Below are 16,335 nucleotides of genomic sequence, written 5' to 3'. Positions count from 1 at the left end.
TCCTGCTTTACCTCAGGCTCAGAGCCATGGGGCCAGATGATCATGGTCTGAAACCTCTGAAACCATGAACCCAAATTAACTTTTCATCTTCTAAGTTGTTCTTGTCAGGTATGTTGTTTACAGTGAGGAAAAGATGACTAGCACAGGGTTTTGATAAGTTGCTGAGGCTGACCTTAAGCTGAGGCTGACCTTAAGAAGTTGCCTCAGCTTCTAGAGTAGCTGGGATTACAGGTGTGTGCCACCACATGTGAGAATAATTCTTAATATAAACTACATGTTGAAATGATATTTTTTATATACTTGGCTAACTAAAATACATTACTAAAAATTTATTTCCTCTGCTTCTTTTCATTTCAAATGTAGTCACCACAGAAAACAATGTGGGTTTTTTTGTTGTTGTTGTTTGTTTGTTTTGTGGTACTGAGGCTCATATTGGTTCTATTGGACAACATAGTTCTAGACTATAACAGTTCTTAAGAACCCTCATCTGCTTTGTTCAGAGCTGTATGCCCCGCTGATGCCCACTGTGCATCCGAGCCCGATGCATAGTGACTCATCTGTTAATACCTGATGTGTGAATCAATAGAACTTATCTGCATACATGTGACCCTCTTGTGGGCAGAAACTTACTTGTTCATCACCATATCTCTATTCCTTGCACCATGCCTAATACCTATATCTTTGGATGGACAAATGAGCCTTCAGTCTAGCTCTCCATCTTCCTGTCTTGATTCTGTCATGTCATCTCCCACCAGCTGCTTCACATAGGTTTCTGGTACCCAGCAGTAATGCCCAGGTAGGATCATGACTTTTCTTGACGTTAATTCTGATTCTTGGGCCACCTCAGAAATACCCTTCTCAGATTCCCTCCAGTTCTAAAGACCTGGGATGACTCCTGCTTCAGACAACAGTTGTTAGAAGGACACTTGATATTTGGGTGTTGGCTATTGACCCTATACATGTCAGGGACACAAGTTCAATCTGCAGGACCTCTAGATGGAGAATCTTTTAGGAAGACAGGATAACAGGCAATAATTTGAAGCCAATGGAAGGACTAGTAAAATATCCAATTTCCAGTTTCCCAGTACAAAGAAGCTTCTGAAGCCTGCTTTTTATGAAATCGGGCTGCAACAGTTTTCACTACTTCATATACCAGGAAATGGAAAACTGGTATTAGGTGTGAGGCAGGTCCCTTCATTTCCCTGTCTGGACTTCCTTATTTGTAAAATGGAAGATAATTAAATCTACCCCACTGTGGTATGAAGATTAAATGAGGTAATTATATATGTGGGCTTAATACAGTGCATGGCATTTAATAAAAGTTCAACCAGTGATAGTGATGATTAACACCAGCCCCACTGGGATATATGCTCATCAGATAAAAATAGCTGACATTTATTGAGGCATGAAGCAGGTACCTTATCATGCATTTAACATGCATCATCTGATTTAATCCTTGCTATTTGGAGTAAGTGCTATTCTGTGGTCAAATTACAGAGCCAGAAACTGAGGTTCAGGGAGGCAAAAGAATGTACTTCAGGCCTCATGGCAATTAAGTGACCATACCAGGTTCTTATGATTTCATTAGGTGGTTTCCCAATGCAGGCCAAGTAGGGCATTCTGGTGACATGGCATTTATAGCCCTGGAGGCCAAAGGACTTACAAAAACTACTCCTGTTCCATGTTTTCCAGGCTGCCACTGGCCTCATTCCCATCCCTGAGTGCTGATAGGCACTTTCCATCTGTCAGGCACTATGCTGGCGTGTCTGTTGGCTGTAATGAGTGTCACTGTGCTCCCTCTAGTATTGGGCACAGTGGTGGTAAACATCAAGATTTCTCATTAAAAAAAAAAAAAAAAAAAAAGACAGAAATTCAGAGAAGACTGAACCTGGAAATCTGAGTGCTGCCCACAGCCAGACCTTGTGGAGTACAAATGTGCTTTGGAAGTTGAAGTATTTTCCACCTGTAAGACTTCTAGAAAAGTTCTCTCACCTGAAACAGGAGCTCAATGCTCCGAACTCCTGGGTGCAGACCCTCTATGTCTTCCTGTTTCTGTTCCTGTAAACAGTTAGGTTCATGACCTATGCGAAGCTCCCCCACAAGGAATCTTGGTTATCACTGTTGTTGGTTTAGGTTTTATTTATTTATTTATTTATGTTGTTGCTTTTGGTACCAGGGATTGAATCGAGAGGTGCTTTACCACTGAGCTATATCCCCAGCCCTTTTTATTTTTTTGAGACAGAGTCTCACTAAGTTGCTTTAGGCCCTGCTCAATTGCTGAGGTTGGCCTCGAACTTGTGATCTTCCTGCCTCGGCCTCCCAAGTTGCTGGGCTTTCAGGCATGTGCCACCATTCCCAGCTACTGCTATTGGTTTTGAACCAAGGTCATGGGTTAGGTCTATCAATGGTTGCCCTGGGGTGACTGTGCTTTACCAATTACTGAACTTATGATCATGGGCAAGGGGCAAGCAGAGTCAAGAGGGGGAACCTGGCCCTGAGTGCAGTGCTGACTTGTTGATCTTGGTCTCATCTGGATGTCAACTTCACCTCAAGCCGACAGATGGTCAAAAACAGGAGGAGCCTTGCAATGGCCTCAGACACTTCCTGCCTCCAAAGGTCACTGGGCCTGGTAGAGAGAGCTCTCTAGTACCCTTAGTTGTTGTACTCTGTTTGGTCACTGCTGCAACCAAAAGACTCAATGAGGACAATTTAGGAGGAGGAAAAGTTTATTTGGGGGCTCACAGTTTACAAGGTCTCAGTCCATAGATGGCTGATTCCCGTTCCTCAGAGTCCAAGTCAAGGCAGAATATCATGGAGGAAGAGTGTGGTGTAGGAAAGTAGCTGGGAACATGGCACCAGGAAACAGAGAGAGACTCCACTCACCAGGTACAAAATATATACCTCAAAGGCATGCCTCTGTAACCCACATGTCCAGCCACACCTACTTTCTACAGTTACCACCCAGTTAATCAGTGGGTTAATGCATTGATTGGATCAAGGCTCTGATAATCCAATCATTTCATCTCTAAACCATCTCACATTGTTTCACACATGAGTTTTTTGGGGACACCTAATATCTAAACCATAGCCAGTGTGTGCTCTGATAGTTTGTAGCTTATGTAGGCTGCAGTCAATGCTCAAGGGCGAGAGCCCTCCCTCAAATCACTCCTCCGGGACGAGGCCTTCCTGTCTCCTCAGTGCAAAACGTCACTTGGCCAACTTAACCAAATACTTCCTATCTTGTTTCCCTATGATTTTTTCCCTTAGTACTTCTTTAATATACTACATGTTTTAGTACCTTATTTTATGATATGTCGCTGTTCTCCAAAATGTAAGTACTATGAAAACAGGGATTTGCTCCTTTGATTGTGTTGTGTATCAGTTCCTAGAATTTTACCTGCACATAATTGACACTTGATATGAATGAATGGAAGGACAGAGTCAATCTGGGTGGAGGTGTAGCTAAGGAAGTGACAGCTGAGTGGCTTTCTGAAGTGGGAAATGACTCTCAGGTGCATAGCAGGAAAAGAACATTTTGAGGACCTGTAAGTAGTAGAGGTTGGGGCTAGGATTCTTGTGGGGAGGGCTGTGTGAGGTGAGAATGCACAGGCAGACTACAAGCAGTGAGGAGACCTCGCCTGTGATCTATGGAGTCACTAGGATGCAAAAAGAGAAGGCAGTCTGTGAACCCTTCACAAATCAGTTTCCTTCCTAAGAAGGAAATTTTGGCAACTGTGGGCCAAGCCACCTAAATGATCATGTCCCAGACCCCTGAGGCTCCCCATCCCATCGCCCTACTCCTCTCCACCAGTCAGAGCAATCTCATCTCTTCCTTTCCTTCCCAGTGCTCCACCACTGTCCTCTCCTGTGGAGCAGAGGCTAAGCAGGGCATCAGAGACCCCAGGATCAGGAGTCAGGAAAACTATGATGAGAGAGGCACAGAGACACGAAAGGGGAGGGAAGTAGAACCTGCTCTCAATTGCTGAAGGGAGCTACTCAGCCATGAGGGAATAGTCAGTCTGTTAAGGAAAGAGGGGGCTACCAACATCAAGGAACCAACAGTAAAACATCACTAAAACTAGTCAGCGGACTCAGAAATGTGGGGGTGGGGGACACTTTGGCCACATTGGGAGAAATGTGTCCATTTCTCACTAAAGGACAAGGACCATGGTAGCTCAAAATTGATCATAAGGGATTGGGGCAGGGTGGATCTTTCAGATAGCAAAAGGGAGATGACAAATGGCCCTTGGGTAAGAATTATGGTGGAGGGCAACATAGAGATATGGACCTCTGCCAGAAATGGCTGGCAGAGCCTATAATCCAGCAACTTGTGAGGCTGAGGCAGAAGGGTCACAAATTTGAGGCCAGCCTCAGCAACTTAGTGGGATGTCTCAAAAAAAAAAAAAAAAAAAAAGACTCAAGGTGTAGGTCAGTGGTAAAGTACCCCTGGGTTCAATACTTAGTACAAAAAAAGAAGTGACTGGCAGAATGCTCTTCAGTCCTAAGAATGCCCCTGCTGGCCCTGAGGTGTCTGAGGGCTTGGTTCCCCTCAGCCCCTGTCACAGTGAGTTCAGTTTCAATTGAAGAAATAAACCAATGGACTCTCCCCTCTCTGTCACGCCTTTGGGAGTGTTCCTTTGTATGGACCTCACCTGAAAAGTGAAGACAGATCATGTGCTCACAGGTGGTTATACACACACATGCTGAGCGCACTGTTGCTACTGAACATAATCCCCAAAGAGCAAATAGACCTGGTGATAAATAGAAATCCCAACACCGGCATTTGCCTACGATGCTTCCAGAGTCCTCCGAGGGACTCTCCTTGTGTACTCTACTCCCACCTCTGCTCAAAACCATCCCCCTAAGTTCACTCCAGATCCTGGTGTACTTTCATCACCTAGGGCTCAGAGCACCACTGCCTTCCTCCAGATCTTTGGCCCTGCCTTTTTGCTATGTCCACCCCACTATCATCTTCCCTCCCAAAGCCCCAACCCCTCTGGGCACAGTGGCACACACCCATAATCCCAGTGACTCAGGAGGCTGAGACAAGGGGGTTGCAAACTTGAGGCCAGCCTTAGCAATAGCAAGGCCCCAGTACCAAAGAAAAAATTGTTAAAAAATAATTTATCAGTCAACTATTTTCTTCAACTTTTTTTCCTTTTTTTTTTATGGTACTGGGAATAGAACCTGGAGTTGTTTTAACAGAGACACATCCCCAGTCCTTTTATTTATTTATTTATTTATTTATTTTTAGTCCAGTACATTTATTTAATCTTTATTTTTTTATTTTTATGTGGTGCTGAGGATCGAACTCAAGGCCTCACACATGCAAGGCTAGTGCTCTACCACTGAGCCACAACCCCAGCTCCACCAGTCCTTTTAATTAAAAAAAAAAAAAGTAGTTGTAAATGGACAGAATGCCTTTATTTTTTTTGGTTTTATTTATTTTTATGTGGTGCTAAGGATAGAACCCAGTGTCTTGCACATGTTAGACATGCACTCTGCCACTGAGCTACAGCCCCAGCCCTTTAATTTTTATTTAGAGACAGGGTCTTATTAAGTTGCTGAGGGTCTTCCTAGATTGCTAAGGCTGTCCTCAAACTTGGCATCCTCCGACCTTGATCTTTAGAGGTGCTAGGATTATAGGCCTACACCCCTTCCCTCAGCCAACTCAATTCTAACTTCTACGTGTGAGCTCCTAGAAGCACATAGGATTATTCAATCTCTAGGAAAAATCCTACATCCCATCTCATAGTCCCCAGAGCAAACCTTGAGAGTGTGCCAAGGGGTAATTCTCAATGAGTGAAACCAGAAGATCTGCTCCTGTGACCCACCTTCTCTACACTCAGCCTGGCTAGTGCACAGAGCTATTAGCAAACAAATAAATGAAAAGCAAAGAACAAGCAGCAGGGCATGTTTCAAAATTTATTGAGGTAAAAGGAAAGGACACAGCATAGAAAACGTCATTAGCATTTTATTTAGATCTAAACAGTTAAAACAGGAATAGGCAAGAAGACACAGAAGCTGGCCACACATGAGATGGACACCAGTCTTCCCATCCAGGGATCCGTGGCACTGCTGAGGAGAGGCAGAGCCAGCTGAAGGGTTTCCACCTATGAACCCCAAGTCCCCAGAATCCAGGGCTTTCCTTGCCCTGATCGCACAGAGTAAAAGTTTCCACGTTGTGCTGAGGCAACAGTGGCAAGGTCTGACAATGTGTCACGTGGCAACATCACACTTCACTTTCTGCTGTGCCAGTGTCCACAATCAACACCACAGACTAAGAGAGAGTTAGTCCAGGCCAGCGGCTTGGAATTTCTATCTCAATCTCAGAAACACAGGTTGACTTGGCTTCTTGGCAATAAATCACCATAAAGAGAGCTGGCACCCCATGTCACCATCCTGAAAGGGTCAGTGCCTCTATCCCTTGGGCCTTCTTTCCACAATCTCCAGATCCAAGGAAGCATCCCTAGAGTGAGGAGAGGGCCACAGAAAGGGGAGGGCTAATGAAGTGCTTTTTCTTTTTTTTTTTTTTTGTTTTCTTTTGGTGGTGATAGAGATGGAACCCAGGATCTCACATATACTAGACAAGTGCTCTACACTAGCTACATCCTATCCCTACCCCAAGTGTTTGGTTTCCAATGGCTAAATGGTTATCCCATTTTTCTTCATGCTGACATCAATGAGAATGTACCCAATCCATTAGATATGAGCTACCAGGTTTTTTTCACACCAAATGAAAAAGGAACCTCAATACTAGAGAATAATCAAAAAGTCTATCCCTCCCTGCTATCACTACTGGCCTGTACATCTGTCTCCTCGGTGGGACAGGAGCTTTCGCTCAACTCAACCTCTAAGTCTTCCTCATGCTGCTCCCTACTCCCTGGGGTATGTTCCTACTGCCCAGCACACTGCCTGCCTAGCCTTACGCTTACAAAAGACTGCTTCCCTTTGAAAATTCTGTGGCCACAAACACGTGTCATTTAATATTACACTTATTCATTATACATCATTCATCCTGGTTCCTTTGAACATCTAAAGTATCTAAACCTTGATGCAGATGTAGTTTGGTCTCTGATAACAGGAGGCTAAGCCATAATGTCTCCCATCACTGATTCTCATTCAGCGGCCCCCAGCATCCCTGAGATCAGAATATGTTGGCAGGAAAGAAGCAAGAGTGTGTGAAAGCACCAGCATTTGAGAGGGACAGACTGGACCCTCCAAACACGGGAAATGGCTTTCAGCAATTCCTCTCCCTGCATTATGGATGATCAGAGCACAGGCAGCCCGTGATCACTTTTGAATGCAGGTACACACACAGGCAGAGACAGGTCCAGGAAGAGCAGCAGATGCTAGTAGCCTATGGCATAGTACAGGGAAAAATCATGAAAATAGCCCAGCCAGCCATGCACAGGACCCAACCACGACCGTTCTTTTCTAGAGAAACCCCATACAAACTCCTTGCCCAGGAGAATCAAAGAGAAGTCACTTTGGACATAAACAGTGGAAAAATGTTAGGGTTGTAATGGTAAGAATCATGGGGTTTCAAGTACAACAAAAGTCATTTCTGTCACCACTTCATTTATTCAAATAAAAAAATTAGGTTCTGTTTGATGCAGAGATGCATGCCTTTAATCCTAGCAATTTGGAAGGTTGGGGCAAGGAGGATCCTAAGTTCAAGGCCAGCCTTAGCAACTTAGTAAGTCTCTATCTCAAAATACAAAAGGGATGGAGGTATAGCTCAGTGGTAGAGTGCCTGAGATAGCAGCAGAAGGGATTCTCATGCCACCCATTTATCATTACAGTATGCTGTTGCTGGTGCCCAGGTAGAGAGGGCAGATGTCCCAGAGACCTCTCATTCCACACGTGGGACCTTGGAGGCTTTCCCCTGCAGCAGCCACTGAAGGTATGTGAAGGGTCAGGTGTGATCTAGAATTGGTTGGGTGGGTGGTAGATTTGGGGACCCATGGTACCACCTTTATCTCACCTCTCAGCTCCCCTACATCATCACCCAGAGCCCCTGGGAACAGGGCTGTATCCAATACAAGAGACCAGAAAATGGACCAGAAATCTTACCTCAAGATTCCTGGGGTGTAGAATGTTCCTGACAATGACAACTCCCATGATGCCTCTGTACACAGTGGACTCATCTGCAAGAGACAAGGAGCACTGATGGGTACCCAGGTGTCATTGCTCACAGCAGGACATGGTAAGCACCAGGAAACGGTTTGCCACAGTAGCTACCAGACACTAAGCATCCTAAAAATGTTGGCAAGCACACCATTTCTTCACAAATAAGAGTTAACTCTAAAGAGGGAGACAAATAGGGCTGGGAATGTGGCTCAGGCGGTAGCGCGCTTGTCTGGCATGCGTGCGGCCCGGGTTCGATCCTCAGCACCACATACCAACAAAGATGTTGTGTCCGCCGAGAACTAAGAAATAAATATTAAAAATTTAAAAAAAAAAAAGAGGGAGACAAATAGATGGTCAAAGGCAAGGCAATCAATACTGACTATGTAACCAGCAACAGGCTGAAATGAATGCCAAAGCAGGTTTGTGGGAGTGTTCCGGGCTGCCTGGCAGTGACTCTACTGGCTGCTGAAAGGAACTTCAACAACACACATAGAACATAGACTGTTCCCAATAGCAGTAGTAACACACACATTGCAGCTGCCAATGCCCTGGAGTCCAAGGTATGAGCAAAACTGAGAAGGAGTGTGGGAAAGCTGCCAGAAGCAGAAGGCCAGGGTAAGACCTTCCAAACACAGGACAGTTCTTTCCACATTTCCTCTGCCTGCACTACCAAAGACCATGACATGAACACCCCATGATCACTTACGAATGCAGGGGCAGAAAAGGACAGAAGGCTTGCTATAAAAGGAGACTAAGGCAGAAGCCAGGAGCAGCCAGCCCAGCTGAGCACAAGAACCCAGCAATTGTTTCTAATACTACAAAAATTCCTTCATCATGACCCAGATAGGTAAGGCAAAGGGAAGACACCTCTAAAGAAAACTGATGGAGTTCTTAGGTTGTGAAAGACAGGGACTTGTGCTCCTCGAACAACTGGCTCACTGTATTCCTGCATTCTGGGGAACTAAAATGAAGAAAAGAGAAGCTCCCAAAGATAGGAGGTGGAGGTGAAGCAACTGAGATGTGGGTACAGATTAGCATGATACCAAAACCCTTCCTGCTGTTCATGTAAATGTTCTGCTGCCAATACACCAAAGAAGGGATCCCTGAAGATTCTGAACCCAAGCAGGCAGAGCAACAACCAGATGCATATCAAAAACCCCAGGAAGGATAAAACTGGGAACCAGCAAGAATCCACCTTCATCTCACTTCCATCTGTTTCCCAGAATATGTGACGCCTGGGGAACCAAAGCCCCAGACCTCCAGGGGACAGACCTCATCTTTGGAGCACTCTCATCCAGCTGTTTTCTGGCAGGATGGTGACACTTCTCACAGGCCCCTCGCACTAAGGTACCACCTTTCCAATAAACAAGAAGTACCAGATGAGTCACCTAAATGTCACCTAGTCAAACTCATCCTTGTAAGCATATGGAGAGCTTCTAGCACAGTAACTAGCTGTTTAACAAATGTGGGCTGTTGTACTAATCTATGAACTACACCATTTCCTCATGAACTACACCATTTCCTCATGAACAAGGAAAGAAGTTGACAATTCCACAGGGGCAAATAATCATCTTCTATAGAGAACTTTTCAGATCATTTTTGTGCAAACTCTGATAACACTGTAGAGGTTCTAGAAGGTTTCCTCATCACCTGGGACCCATCTTCTGCCAAAGAGACTCAAATGGATAAATTCTTGTTGACTGTCTAAGTGTCAAGCTCAAATAACCCTAAGCACTATGCAGTTATCTCTTCCAACATAAGCTTCACCTGCCCCAGGAAAAGCTGGATATGGTGCCATATGCCAGTAATTCCTGATGACTTGGGAGGCTTAGGCAGGAGGATGTCAAGATTAAGGCAAGTCTGGACAACTTTGCAAGACCATGTCTAAAAATAAAAAATGAAAAGAACCTGGTATATAGCTCAGTGTACAAGACCCTGGGTTTAATGCACAGTATTGAAAAAAAAAGTTCATGGGAAGACCAACTTCTGGTCAAAACGCCTAAATTACTCATCCACCCAATTACTGTGCATCTACATGTAGCCAGACATAAAGGCTCAAAAGCAAAACAAAAGCAGACAAACCCTTCACCCGCCAGAGCTTTGGCAGCTTCCCTACTTTACAGAAAGTAAAGCTCAGGAAAATGAGGAAACTTAGCCAGGATCTACCCAGGTCTTTCTGGTCCCCAAACTCAGCCATGTACCCCACCCCAATACCTACACAGGTATCTGCACACAGGCTTTGCCACACCGTTTTTCAGAACGTGGTAGAGCTCCATCACCTTCCCCTCTACTGGTGTCCACAAAAGCAATATAGGAGGCACCCCCCATTTCCAGGTGCTCATGAGTAGCAACACTTACCCAGGGACATCCTCCCCCTGGACACTGGGCGCCCACCGGGGAGTGCGGAGAGAAGGGGACACTGGGTGTTGCAGAACCAGTGAAAACGTCCAAGGAAGAGCTGTCATCTGTCTGCAAGAGAGGCGCACAGCAGCGAGGCCTAGGCAGAAAAAAGCACGGGGAAAGGGCTTTCAGTGAGAAGAGGGACGCGAGTCCAGACGCTGCCCCTCTGGGCCCTTAGAGTGTCCTTAACTTAAACTTCAATCAACCAGTCTTCAAAATGGGTTTTAGCTCTTGCTTTTAAAAGTCTTCGAGGGGAACGTTCATCGTGACACAAAGATTGACCCTATGAGACGAATGCCATGAGTCGGAGAACCGGGTGTGAAAAACCCAGGGGCGGGCTGGGGATGTGGCTCAAGCGGTAGCGCGCTCGCCTGGCATGCGCGGGGCGCTGGGTTCGATCCTCAGCACCACATAAAAATAAAATAAAGATGTTGTGACCACCGAAACCTAAAAAGTAAATATTAAAAACAAAAACAAGAACCCGAGGCTCTGCGCGTCCTCCGCCCGGCTCCGGGCCCACCGGCGCGCCGCTGGCCGGGCGCAGACCGACACGGAGCCGAGGCCGCGCGCCTCTGACGTCGGCTTGGGGCGGCCGAGGGAGCCCGCTGCCCACCAAGGGCCTCTTCCCGGGAGGCCCCCGGCCCTGCGCGCAGGATGGACCCCCTGCTTAGCGCTGACCCCGGCTGCTGCTCCGCCCCGGGGCCTCTGTTTCCCGGGGTTGACAGGGACTCCTGGAGGCCACCTCCCCAGGTGACGCCTGGAGCGCGCACCCTCAGGGACTCACTCGGAGCGACCGAAGGGAATGCACCTAGGTGCAGAAAAGTGCTGAGAAGCATCCCGCAGCAGTTAAGCGACGCTCTCTACGCCCCGCAGTGCCGGCGGAACTGCGGCTGCGCGAGCGAGGGCAGCCTAGAGCTGCGGCTGAGCAAGTGGCCCTGCAGCGCCCCTGGCTGAGCGGAGCTGAGATTCAATCAGCCACTAAGACACTCATTCAGGCTTCCTTGCAACCAATCATTATTCCTTCAGTCCATTATTGCACTCACCGACCACGAATCTGCATCATAAACAGAAAATATTTATGGAACATCTGCTTCCTTATCCATCCAATTATTCATCTATACCCTTGAGCCACCCATCCTCCCATCCATTTAAATAACTATACATATCTATGCATCTATACATTCATTCATCTTTTCATCCATCAACTGATCTAGACTTCCATTCATCCAGAAAACTTACTGAACAGCTACTTTTTAAAATTTTTAATATTTATTTATTTATTGTTTTTTTTAGTTCTCGGCGGACACAACATCTTTGTTCGTATGTGGTGCTGAGGATCGAACCCGGGTCGCACACATGCCAGGCGAGCGCGCTACAGCTTGAGCCACATCCCCAACCCCGCCAACAGCTACTTTTTATCAAAGACTGGACTAAGCATTGAAAATGAAACGAAGAAGACAGACCTTTTGTTGGTTATATCCTAATAGGAATAATAAACAAGTTAGAAAATACAATAATTAAAAATCATAATGAGTGCCACAAAGGAAGTGGGTAGAATGGTATAATATAATATCAGTGGTGACTTATTTAGCCTAGTGAACAGGAGGGCTTCTCTGAAGAAAGAATATTTAATCTAAAGTCTAGTGGAAAAGTAGGAACTAATCATGAAATGATAAGTAACTTCTATTTAGGAATGTACGAATGTGAAACTATTGAAGATATAAAGATCATAGAAGTAGATGAACACTTCTTCTCTAGTGTATCTTTTGGTATAGTGCCTTCTGTCAATGCTATTAAAGAACATTAATATAATGTCAATCAATGACTAATATTTTTGAGCACAAGTATTTCAGGAATTTTAATTCATTTAATCAGCATACCACTAAGATCACTAAGACGCTCATTCAAGCTTCCTTGCAACCAATCATTATTCCTTCCGTCCATTATTGCACTCACCGACCATGCATGGAACATTTGTTATGGACAAATGCTCCCCAAATTCATATGTTGAAGCTCTATACCCTAATATGATAGTATTAGGTGGTGCGATCTTTGGAAGGTGTTTAGGATTAATCAGGTCATGCGGGTGGAGCCCTCATAAATAGGGTTAGTGTCCTTAGAAGAGGCTCTGGAGAGCTTGTTTCCCTCTTTGGTCATTTGAGAACACGGTGAGAAGAAGCCATCACTCTGTAAACCAGGAAGTGGGCCCCCACAGGTCAGAATCTACTGTGTCTCCATCGCAGATTCCCAGCTTTCAGAATTTGGGGAAATAAATTGTTATTGTCTATAAGCCACCCACTTTGTAGTATTTTGTTATAGCAGCCTAAATAAAATGGGCAAAGACATCCATCCTACAGGGTGAACATTATTATTATTATTTGGTTGTTTTTGTTTTTATTGTTTGTCATTATTTATTTAAACTTTGGATTTTCATTTCCCAGAAGAGTGGAAGAAAGAAAGGTTTGATCCCATGGGAAGAGTTTTTGGGACTCACTCCTAAAAGTCTTTTCCTTTAAGATCCTTTAGAGATCCTCCACTGCATGTGTTCTACTGCAGGTTTGACAGCTGTCCAGGAGAAAAACTTCCAATTCTCCAATCCAGTCAAATATTATGTCTTGCCACCATGTTTTGAAGAAAGAAGAGAGCCAAATGTCCTTGAACCTGACTCCAGCGTCTTCAAGAATATTTGGGATGGGCCCTCTGGCATTTTCAAAATGGAGTTTCCCAAGTTTCAGGTTTCGGTGAAGTAACTCCTCCAAAGCCTCTTCTGCTATTCATGCTGGGATTTATTTTTTTCTTTCTTTCTTTTACCAAATTGCCAGAGTCAGCAACCTCAGGATGTGCAAAGACAATAAACATACTTTACAGTCCTCCACTACCAGCATAGACCTTCTCGACCCTGTCCAGGAAGAGCTCTCTGGCACAAGTTCGCCTACAGCACAGCAGCCCTGTCGCCTTGGTGACCGCCCAACGCCTGCAGCCGCTCTGGCGGAGCGTGCAGGCTACAGAGGGATGTCGCCACCCACCAGGCGCTGCGAGAACAGCGCCGGCCAGCGCCTTCTGGTGATGCCACCATCTGGCACCCGAACATTATTATTATCATCCCATTTGTCAATGAGAAAATAAAAGCTCAGAAAGATTAATTAACTACTCCAAGGTCATGAAGTTAGTGTGTCCAGAACCGTACATGGTCTAAGAGTTAACTCTACTTGCAAGCCGACATGTTAGCCTGTTTCTGTTTTATAGATACTGGCAGTGAGCAGGAAATTCCGAAGTCAGAGGCTAAGGACTTTATTATTCATAGCAAAAGCAAAAGACAGAGCTTGATGTTCACATCAGTTCCTCTTGCCTTACAAGTCCTATGGCGCAGCTGAATGCCCATGATGGGTGCATGCATACACAGGCTGTTAGATGAGGACCACCGAGCTTTGAGGGAACAGAAGTAAGCCCGTTTTTAGTCTGCAAGATGCATTTTACCTTATCTTACAAGGTTGCACATTGCAAAACACAACCTTAAGAAGCTGCCCAGATAAACTCTAGTCATGGCTTTGCATTCAAGGCATGGCCAGCAAGGATGTACAAAGATAATCAGGGCCTACAGCAGGTTGTCTCTCCCAAAAGAAGGTATCAGAGTCAAAAACCAAACCCATAACATAATCCAAGAGAAAATGTATTTGATAATATTAAATTAATTAATTAGTTAATTTCTTTTTTTTTTTTTTTTGGTACCAGGGATTGAACCCAGGGGCGCTTAACCATTGAGCCACATCCTCAGCCCTTTTTATGTTTCATTTGGAGACAAGGTTGAGTTGCTTAGGGCCTCACTGAGTTACTGAGGCTGGCTTTGAACTTGCCATCCTTCTGTATCAGCCTCCTGAGCCGATGGGATTAGAGAAGTGCTTCACCACACCAAGCTCTGATGCCCAAGCCCTGATGCCTGTTATTAGGTTTGGATCTTTTTTTTTTTTTTTTTTTGGATTCTGACATTTTAATTTCTTTTGAATATAAGTCACTTTTTCAAGCAAAGAAATAGAATCAACCTAAGGATGTGGTCCTCCAGGGATCCAAGCCAAGTCTTGAGATCTTCAGCAGAATGACACTGTAGTACCAGGTGCTACCAATAGAGTTATACACTCTAAATAATAACCACTTATCTTCATTTTTTTCATTAGGGAACAGCCAAAAGTTCAGTCTTTATAGGCATGATATATAGAACATCTTGATCTACAAAGGGTAGAATGACCCAAATTATATGCAGGCCATCCTATTGCGAAACAAGATCAGAGCTGGTCAAGGATTGGTTATCAGAGACAGTGCTTATACTTTGAAAACTTACTCTGTGGCTCAAAAAATTCCTGGTTCCTGTCACTAAGAAACAAAGTAAAAAATATTACAGATGGATCCACATTAACATGTGGTTTTAGGGAGGTCTTCCACCAGAATGTGAAAGTAGAGTTAAGTGTAGGGGATAAGATCTTTTGATATTTTAAAAATAAATTACTTATAACTAAGAAATTAGACATACCACACTCTTCCATTTGCTACAATAACAAATTGACAAAGAAGACTATTTAAAAGAAATGCTCAATATAAAGAGGGTGGGAATAGTAACACTTTCCACTACAGGATAATCTCCTGTTTTCCCAATTAGCATTGCTATTCTTCCATGATACAAATTCATGTGGAAAAACTTGTTGAGTTTTGCCACGGCCAGATGAAAAACACAGCGTTTCCTAACTAGCTAATTAAGCTCAATGAACATTTTTGGGATGGAACCATAAACTCTGGCCATTGTTTTGTCAAACATCTGCAAACTGCATAACTCCTCAGCCCTTAGCCATAGTTTCTGTTCAATATCTTAAAGCTGAGTTTAGTTCCACTGTGACTTGTCTCAGGGCTGAAGTCAGTGTTAGTCATCAAAGTCTGGAATGTCATCATAGGAGTAACCCCGGTAGCCTTTAGACGCATAGTAGGCGATGCGCAGATGGTAAAATCCTGGCAGGAACACCAGAATGCCAATAATCAGGACAGGAATGGCCCGGTCTGCCCCCCCTTTGCTAATGTAGCCTGACAGCAGGAGGGAGCCTATGATAATGAGAAAGGCACCAATCAAAAACAGCACAGTGGCAAGTGCAATGGCCTTATAAGGGATCTTAGGAGGGCTTTTCTTAAACTGAAGGTCAATGTAACCATCATCCGTACTGGAGAGCCTTGAGTATTTTACTTTACTACTGGGGATTCCAGTAGTCAGATTAGTACAAGACGGCATCATAACACACGGACACAGCTACAGTCCGAGCACCGCGCTAAGACTGGAGCTAGAGAGGAACTTGCCCACGGTTACCAGCCGAGGCGTCCCAGGCCTCATGGCACAGCCAACCTAACCGCCGACATAGCAAGTATCAGCTGGCCGCCGGAAGTCTGGATCTTTTTTTAATATTTAGTTTTAATTGTAGATGGACATAATATCTTTATTTTATTTTATGTGGTGCTGAGGATCAAACCCAGGGCCTTACACGTGCTAGGGGAGCGCTCTACCGCTGAGCTACAACCCCAGCCCTAGGTTTGGATCTTAAAGACTCCCCCCCAAAGCTCTTGTGTTCAAGGCTTGATTCTCAATGCAGCAGTGTTCAGAGGTGGGCCTTGGGGAAGTGATTAGAATGTGAGGGGACAAATTCATAGTGGATGGGTCCACAGATGGATCCATAGCTTCTTGGGCTATTGGGCAGTGGTGGAAACACTGGGAGGTGGGTTTATTTGGAGGGGTCACTGGAGTGCCTATCCTTGAAGGGTATATTTTGT

The 16,335-nt window shown here is 44.9% G+C and overlaps 1 long non-coding RNA gene, 2 other non-coding genes and 1 pseudogene across 5 annotated transcripts; all 4 read right to left on the bottom strand.

Annotated features, from left to right (window-relative positions):
- Positions 1 to 5,936: 5,936 nt before the first annotated feature.
- Positions 5,937 to 11,417, bottom strand: LOC113178927 (uncharacterized). 3 transcript variants are annotated; one of them, XR_003300293.2, is made up of 4 exons: positions 11,304 to 11,417; positions 10,492 to 10,630; positions 8,077 to 8,150; positions 5,937 to 6,469 (listed from the first exon to the last, which is right to left on the bottom strand). It is a non-coding gene; the product is annotated as an uncharacterized LOC113178927 (long non-coding RNA). The 3 variants fall into 3 exon arrangements; XR_003300294.2 differs by having other exon boundaries at positions 11,318 to 11,417; XR_003300295.2 differs by lacking the exon at positions 11,304 to 11,417 and adding an exon at positions 11,212 to 11,294.
- Positions 7,179 to 7,311, bottom strand: LOC113179010 (small nucleolar RNA SNORA71). Its single transcript, XR_003300306.1, has one exon. It is a non-coding gene; the product is annotated as a small nucleolar RNA SNORA71 (small nucleolar RNA).
- LOC113179012 (small nucleolar RNA SNORA71) lies at positions 8,717 to 8,849 on the bottom strand. Its single transcript, XR_003300308.2, has one exon. It is a non-coding gene; the product is annotated as a small nucleolar RNA SNORA71 (small nucleolar RNA).
- Positions 11,418 to 15,435: 4,018 nt separating the features above from the next.
- On the bottom strand, positions 15,436 to 15,805 carry LOC113178971 (transmembrane protein 230 pseudogene; annotated as a pseudogene).
- Positions 15,806 to 16,335: the final 530 nt, after the last annotated feature.

Source organism: Urocitellus parryii, chromosome 6, assembly GCF_045843805.1.
Source record: "Urocitellus parryii isolate mUroPar1 chromosome 6, mUroPar1.hap1, whole genome shotgun sequence".
NCBI lineage: Eukaryota > Metazoa > Chordata > Mammalia > Rodentia > Sciuridae > Urocitellus > Urocitellus parryii.
This window is presented reverse-complemented; position numbering and strand designations above follow the sequence as displayed.